The sequence below is a fragment of the Rhagoletis pomonella genome, unplaced genomic scaffold, assembly GCF_013731165.1.
Source record: "Rhagoletis pomonella isolate Grant_MI unplaced genomic scaffold, Rhpom_1.0 Rhpom_scaffold_00006, whole genome shotgun sequence".
NCBI classification, from domain to species: Eukaryota; Metazoa; Arthropoda; class Insecta; order Diptera; family Tephritidae; genus Rhagoletis; species Rhagoletis pomonella.
This window is the reverse complement of record NW_023458560.1, coordinates 20,182,826-20,191,685: the sequence shown is the minus strand read 5'-3', so window position 1 is coordinate 20,191,685 and position 8,860 is coordinate 20,182,826.

The window sequence follows — 8,860 nt, the reverse complement described above, 5'->3', positions numbered from 1 at the left end:
TTTATTTGGAATGCAGTCGATTAAGGAATTTTACCTCATTTCATGTACTTCATTAAACTGCAATTTAAAAGAAAATTCAATTAAAACCGACAATCATCGAAGTACTATATGTGTAGCTACAAATTTGGTTACAAGTAATTTATTAAATTACTTAATATTTATTCTCAATATTTAAAAATATTTTTAAGATTGTAAGTGTGCGCTGGAGCTGCATAGAAAATATTTTATTTGCACTTGCACTTGCAGGGTTCAATAGGGGTATTCTCTGAGTCTTGCAAAGCCCTTGCATGATCCACAGATTGCACGGATTGCACGGCAAAAACCGGTTTTCGTATGGGACAGCTTTGCAAACCGTGCAATCCGTGCACCGTGCAAGGGCTTTGCAAGACTCAGAGAATACCCCTAATATTGTTTACATCCAAAATTACTACGATGCAGCGATTTTATTGATGTAGTAGGTATGTACTTTCCGCGCTTTTTTGTAATTTTCACACTTTTTACACAGTTGTCGCTTGTGTGGTGGCTCGCGGTCGTGCAATATTGGTTTTTACCCATTGCCTTTATTTTTGCTGTTGTTGTACTTCATGCTTCCGTTAATGCGACTGCGTTTCAAGTTGAAAAAAAAAAAACGTTTTTTAATTTTCAGGCGTGTCACAGCTCGCGCCATCAGCAGAAATTGTCAACGAATACAATAACTTAGTGACAGCAACCGCCCGCTGGCAAGTAGCAGGAGAAAATACCTTTGATAGATTTCATGTGATAAACACTCTCACTAGCCACTCACGACACGCGCACACATGCCTACATTTACTCAGCAAAAGTTGAAACAAAAAATATATAGCAATCGCTCATTGATTTCATCAGTGACTTTTAATTTATTCAATTTAATTACCAACGTTATTTTCAAAGCAACAAAGGAAAAGTGATATAGTAACCAATTTGCGCACAGTAGTCGTACTATATACATACATATATATATGTTTAGCTAGCAGTTACTACAAATATATGTATATACATTACTACATACTTATGTATGCAAATTAGGGTGCTCCGAAATAAGAAAAATTAAATTTTAATGCACTACCGTGCATGTAAAGTTTCATCAACATCGTATGAAAACTTTGATCGCAATAATTATTACAAAAATAAGGTACATAAATATTAAGTTTAAAAAAATTCATATAACAAAATCTAATATTTTGCTGATATATTTTTGGATACTCAAGCTAAGAAATGCAAATATGTACTTATTGCAATATTCGTTACTTTTGTGAAAATTGAGGGGGCCACTTCAGGAATTTTTACTCACACCTAATGTGACCAACCGTACTTCTTTCGGAAGTACAGTACTTCTTTTTTCGCTCTTGTACTTCGTACTTCGAAGTACAGTCAAATGTACTTCCTTAACCAGTTAGCGACAATTTTCGGATCGCTATTGAAATTTTTTACGCGTTAAAAAGTGCGATAGCGATTCGAAAATTGTCGCTAACTGGTTACAGAATCTCCACACTGGTCCTGTACTTCTCCGATCTTCTGGACGATCGTCACATGGCCTGTGCGATAAATTCGTTCAAACCATTAAGGTCGCCGGGGACCGACGGCATCATACCTGTGCGGCTACAAAGCGCTCTGAAGGTGTCGTGCAATTGGTTGGATCCTATTTATGCGAACTGCGTGAGGACCGGGTACATCCTCTAGGCTTTTAGGGTAGTCAGTATTGCGTTCATCCCGAAGGCCGGAAATAAGTAACGGCATTTTTACCCCTAGCGATTTTAGGCCTCTTCGTTTTTGCTGAAAAAGCTTTTGCTAAAAACGCTAGAGAGACTGATAGACCTGTACGAAAGAAACGCAATTCCTCGTGAATGCCTTTCAAGAGCTCAATATGCTTATTGCAAGAAAATTTCGGTGAATACCGCCCTGCACATATTGATAAAGTGGTCAGAGGAAGCCTTCACGCTTGAAGATTATGCAGTAGGAGTCTTCATCGATATCGAGGGGGCCTTCAACAATGTCACTCCAGAGGCAATAGTCAAGTATAACCATAATCTGGTGGTTTAAACTAGGGATGTTGTGAATGTGGAATTTTAGACATCCGCGGATGCGAATGCGCGAGTCAATTATTTTTAAGAAACAATTAGAATCTATCATAATGGCGAGGCCAAACCAGATATGTCAGGTTTTTCTAAAGCTTTTAAAAATAATTCTTCATTCTCATTACTTTGACTGTTTTGAATTTGTGGAATCTGTAACTTCATCAACGTTTTTCTATTTAATTTCTGTAATTATTTTTTAATACTTTTTTCTGCGACTGGTATGAAAAATTTGTGCTTATAGCGAGCTAAATAGGTGGATATGAAAAATAAATTATTATTTTCCAGGAATGAATATTTTGAACGAAATTCTGTTTACAAAGTTTTGGCTGTCAGCCGAATCGGATCAGAATATTTTTATTTAAAAAAAAAGCACCCTGTTTTTTTATAAGCATTTGAATATCAGATAGTTACGTAATTCTTATCTAATTAAAGGTCGGACCTATAGCTTCTTAATTATTTGAGCATCGATTCTCTTTATATCCAGACATTGATCATTTCTGCTGGAAATCCCTATTGAAGGAGCTAACTCTTTGACTTTAAATCGCAAAGAAGCGCAGTTTTACCACAGAAGATTTTAGCCAATTATCCAATGTATATCCCTATGAAAAAAATATTGCCCAACAAATAAACAAAATTATTGTATTTAAAATTTTTGCTAATACTAAATTCCCCAAAGAGCCCCATTTGAAATTATTGAAAGGAATGTATGTAACATCAAAAGCAAATCACGAAAACTTGGTAAAGAATTACAGTGCGCACCTTCTTCATTTCTGTCTATTAGTTTTTTTAGGATTGGTCCAAAAAAATCATAATAAATAATAAAAGCAATGCAGGTGTTTAAAGCACAGAAAAGAAAAACATTGTTAAAATGACTGTGTTCTCTTTGACGTACGTCAAAGGTCAAGTAGAAGTTGGAACTTGTATGGCTGCCCATTGATAGCTCGGTTATATAGCTTAAGAAATAATATGTTTAAAAACATTTTTATCAAAGTTGATAAATATGACATTTGACCAGTTTTGTTACACAAATACTCCATATATACTTTTTATCAGTGCAGTGATTATTGCGAATGCAAAAGCGAATGCGAATGTTGAAATTAATGCGGAAGCTCCGCGGTTGCGAATGCGAATGCGAATATTCGCAACAACTCTGGTTTAAACCAACCTAAATAATAAGGCTTATCTACAGCTTACTTCGTGACAGAACTGTCGCGGCGGAGTTGAGGAGCGGTACTCAGTACAGAGTCAATAGGAGCACTCCCCAAGGTGGTGTTCTCTCTGCTCTGGACTGCGGTTGTAAACGATCTTCTAGAGAAACTGGAAAAGTGGGCTGTCAGGTGATCGCCTATGTAGATGATGTGGAACTTTTGGTTAAGGGACGATTTTTATACACCCTTTTTGATCTGGCTCAGCGTTACCTGACCCGTGTAACAAGATCGGCGATCAACGGCGGTTGTCGTGGAAGCCTAACAATGAGGAGAGGATAGGAAAGGTGTCGGTTGCCTTGTACTGATGTAGGGGAGCTATCGGTTAAAGGTGGGGTCTCCCGCCCAAATTAATTCATTAGCTCTAGGAAACCAGATTTAAGCCTTTATCTTTTTCAGGGAGCCCTTGTCTGGTGGAACTAACTAAAGAAGGCTACACTTGTAAAACAGGAATTAGCGGAGCACTAGGAACCACACCTACACTGGCGCTTAACATATGTACATATTTTGAACACGGCGCCTTTGAATATTGCAGACAGAATTGTCGCAGCACGAACTGCTATTAGGCTAAGGGAAACCGGGACCTTTTTTGCAATAAAATAGAAAAAGAAGACGTTTCTCTGCTGCAGCAAATGTTTTTAAAGGGCTCTTTGAAATACGTTACCTCTCAAGGGTTGGTGAGGGTGGTTCAGACAGGCCATTGTGCGATTGGTATTCATGCGGTGAGACTAAGAATATCAACTGACCCTTTTGTATCAGCTATCAAGAGGGAGATGGAGTGGAATCATCTCCACACTTTTTTTTAGACTGTCCAACCTTCGCGAAGCTAAGATGGAAGCTGTACTTCTTTGAGCTATGAAATAATTGGTCACATTACTCATACCCATATTTTTTTTATTTTGAAATCAAACAATATTTATAGGTCGCTCATAGCGCTCAAATTTGTCCATGTATTTTTTATAGGAAAAAACAACTTTTCGTAGAAACGGTATAGAATTCTTGAAAATCAATATTTTCCGATCGGAAAACTCTGGTTCTCTTCAGGAGACTTCCAATAATAATACCAGATTAGTTATTTAACCATTTGTTAATGCTAAAGATTTTTTATTGGCGAATACCTCGCATAATTACTCATTTAAATTGGTTTTTGTATATAAATCCCATTAAACGAATCACATGCTTCCGGCCAGCTACCAACAGGGTTGCTTACGTAGCTAAAAGGAAATTTTCGTGTTCTTACAAAAAAATTCACCTATTATTGAAAATCTCCTGAAGAGAAAAAAAAAATTCGATCGAAAAATATAGATTTTCAAGAATTCTATAACAAATAAAAAAACAGGGGTATTCTTTTCGGTAGAACAACCCTAGCGGTAAGAGCACAAAAATTTCGACATTCCTTTTTCACATGCATTTTTACATTCATGGCTCAATGCGGAAATTATGCGCGGCCCTAATGCTTAGTCGGGCACAATCAGCTCCTAGTACTTCTTATCGCCGAGATTATAACCGTTTTTTTATTATTTGTTTATTTATTTTAAACTCTGCAGCTTTTTTAACAGTTTTATCTGGCCATTGTCGTAGCTGCGCAAACTTATTTAAGCACATATCTGATATTTGTTCTATTTAGGAACTATTTACATACATACATAGATACGAAGTGGAATCCAAAAAATTATGATAGACGGCCCCCAACAAGCATTTCAGTAAACGTTTTTAAAAATAACTTAAACTAAGTTTGCTATAATAAGCGTTAAATAAGCATTTTCAATATTAAGCTTATTAAAAGTTTTTTCAAATAAACCTTTAATAAGTTTTGAGAGCGAATGTTTATAAATAACTTAAACTTATAAATGAAATGTAAACGCCAACGACATGAAGTAGTAAATATAAATTTTTTTCAATCGTAAGTGACGTGTTTACGTTTTTTAAAATATATTATTAAAAGAAAAAATTAAATAAAACCGATGTGGTAAAAAAAGTCCAATCCAGGACCCGCTGCGCTAATCGGTGGAGCATTCGAGTCTTCAAATGATGAGTTCCCCTTATCCTTTCTTAGTTTAACATGCAATTAAAAATGTATTAAATTTTTTTCAGAAAAGTTCATCAATGAGAATGGCGGCGATGAAGCGGAATATATAGCTGCATCGATGTCGCTTTTCCAATTTGCCAATAACCGCAAGTAATTGAAAGCACGCAACAAGATGTAATAATTAACTTTTTTATGCTTAATTTGTATGTGTTATTGTGAATTTGTATGCTAAAATGTCTATTCCCTATTTATATTTTCGCGACTGTAGATGAGTCCGCCGAAAATTCGCATTTCGTTTAGTTTCTAGATGTTAAGCAATCTATGTATGACTTTTTAATGAAATATCTTTAAATAAAGGGTTATAAAAATGTTTATAAAAAGCTTTCTTTTGAAAATTTTTAGTAAGTTTATATTGATACGCTTATAAAAAACTTTTTTTGAACCTTTATTATAAGTTTACAATTTTACGCTTATAAAAAGCTTTCTTTTGAACATTTATTACAAGTTTATATTTCTACGCGTATAACCAATGTTCCTTTTCGATTATATTACGCTTACTTTCAAGCGTTTTATAAACAAAAAATCAACGTTTTGTAAGCTTAATGTTTATAATTGAAAACTTAAAAAAAACTTTCTTTAAGTTTATTTTGCTTGTTGGGGGGTATTTGAAGTGTAAGCTAAAGTTATTAAAAAAAACCTATCCCTGTCTCACTCAAACATGCGTGCAGCCGAAAAGAGGTTTTGAGGTTCAAGCCCGATGTAACATTTTTAAAATACGTACATTAAAAAGCAAAACTTAAACCTATTGCTGACGCAATAAAATCGTTAAATTATTTTTAAAATAATTTGGAAGTAAATCACCGCCCGCGGCGGAAGGGGTACATAAGACGTTCAATTAACTCTTCTACGAGCGCTGCCTTTCTCACGATATCAAAATCGTCTTATAGAATTTGAATTCCAGTGTGGATAAGAAATGCATCCGATAACGGACTTAGAGTGGGAGACTTCACCGGGGCTCGAAACACCTATTTTTGCAGGAACCAGGCACAAAACAACGCATGCAAAAACAGCACTCAGACTACTGTACTGTTTTCATGCCCTTTTAACTCGTTTTAAGTCTGAAGATTATTGAGTGTCAGAGCTCAGGTGTCCGTCTCTCTCAACACGCGACGACATGCCTAGTACCTCATTCTTGAAAAGACGGGGCAGAAGCACCAAAAGTGTTCCGCCATCTCATCCTCTTCAAGCAGGATGGTTAAATGCAGTTGCCATGTCGAATCACCCAAGTCAGCAGCATTAGGTGCCGCTTCCAGTTTTTTGGAAGCGCGCACAATCCGAAAGGAACCATCGAGTGTCTTGTTACAGCTAAGGCTCTCAGTGAGAATGTGCGCAGATCAATACAAAGAAAGCTCAACGTCGAACAACTGCAATGACAGCAGATATCCCTCCACAGATATCCAGCACATACCGCTACCGCACGGTTACGTCGCCTTTCAACGAGCCCGGAAGAAGAATTTGTATGACGTGGAATATAATGCCGCTGCAGGAAATTCCGCCAGCAGTGTCATACCTTCTAAGTAAGTATCGGCAACAAGGTCTTACATAGGGTATTGTGTGAAAGGCTTAATCTTATCGTCAACGAACTGATTCAGCTTTATGAAATGATGTGTCTCCGTAACTGTACTGTCTTTCCTGCCTTTTCTGAATATGGAAGCAAACAAATACATGTCTCGGATAGCCAAGCGGCGATTCAGACGCTCTCTTCTACCTCAAAAAGTGGATGACTGTAGGAGAGAGCTGGCTTCGACTTTTGCAGCTAACTTCTCACAAACAACTAGTTCATTTTCGTTTTTCGACTAGTTGTTTTCATTCAGTAAACATAAAATGTCGATTCTCAAACTAAATGCTCTATAGTGAGTAGTTAGTCGAAAGTGAATGGTTGGTCGAATTCGAGCAATAATTGCTTATCAACCGGCAAAAAGGCATTAGGGCGGCCCAATATGCATATGAAAAAGTAAAGTCGGAATTTTTATGCTCTCAGCCCCTAGCATTATTATATAACGAAAAAAATATAACTTTTCTTTTATTTTGAAATCAAAAAATACTTAGAGGTCGCTCAAAGCGCTCAAAGTTTTCCATGTATATTATATGAGAAAAACTACTTTTCGTAGAAATGGTATAAAATTCTTAAAAATCAATATTTTACGATCAGAAAACTCTGCTTCTCTGCAGGGGAGTAATAATACGCAATTGTTTATTTAACCCCTTTTTCTTAGTAACTATGATTTATAAGTTCGCCAAAAATTCCAAAAAAATAAAAAATCGTTTAAAAAATGTTGTTTTCCCATACAAAATACAAATATTTCAAAATAAAAAATAAGGGTATATTTTTTATACAGAATAATTCTAGGGGGTAAGAGCATTAAAATTCCGGCTTTACTTTTTTTACCACCCTAATGTAGATATGAATTAGGGTGGCTCTTTTTTAGAGTATTGAAAAAATTATATCAAATTTAAAAAAACAACACTTACACCACAAATAATGTCGGCCTTCTGATCAAGGGAAGAAAAATTATATTACGGGCGCGGTAGACCATGGAAAGGCAATGCCCTCTTTCGACGGGTAAAAATTACGCCATACAAATGATGAAATCATGCCCTAGGTAAGTGACCAAAAGGCTGACCCACCCCCCAAAACCTAGCGAGCCTTTTACTTTAAGCTGAGATGAAGTTCAGGTGGTCATCGGCGAAGCAAAAGCTAGCGAAATTATTGGCACCGGCGAACTATGCATGTTGGATACCTCACTAAAGTTCTCAGTCTATCGTTGGCTACTCCCACTGTTATTGACATGTGAAAGTCTGTAAGAGTGGCACACTATTAGTACGCTTGAAACCAGTAGTGAAGACACATTAGATCTTACTACTCCCATAATTTCATGCAACTTTGTAATAAGGGGCTAGAACGAGGTATACGGTATACGGAGTTTCATGCCTGTCAAAAAACCGGACTTCAGACAGCAAATCGGCGTCTTCTGATGTCATCTAAACACCAGCTACATACCGAGGCCTCAATGCTACCCGTGGGGTTCCAGGGACATAGTTTTCTCACGTTCGAACGTCGGAACAGAAACTTGGAGATAGGAGAACTTCCCGCTAAGCATATCGGAAGGCATCTCTACAAATTCACAAAGAGGTTGCAGACCTACATCGCATAACCACGGAATCCTAAGTTGTACAGACAAGTAAACTGGTACGAATGGGTGATTACACACCAGTGAATATCCTTCTAATCGGTACCTATGGCGATGGCCCCGAGCTACTTAATCTCAACTGGTGGATATTTTGAATGCCATGCGAAAGTTTAACTTAACTCGATGAACTATCCTAACGTTGGACTAACTTAGACAAACAATCCTAGGTCAGACGCGCCCATTTTTTTGTCTTAACTCTGTAGCTTAACCGCTTAACATACCGACACAAAAAATGGACCCGTCTGAGTTAGGATTGTTTATCTGACAGCGCTGAGTTATTTT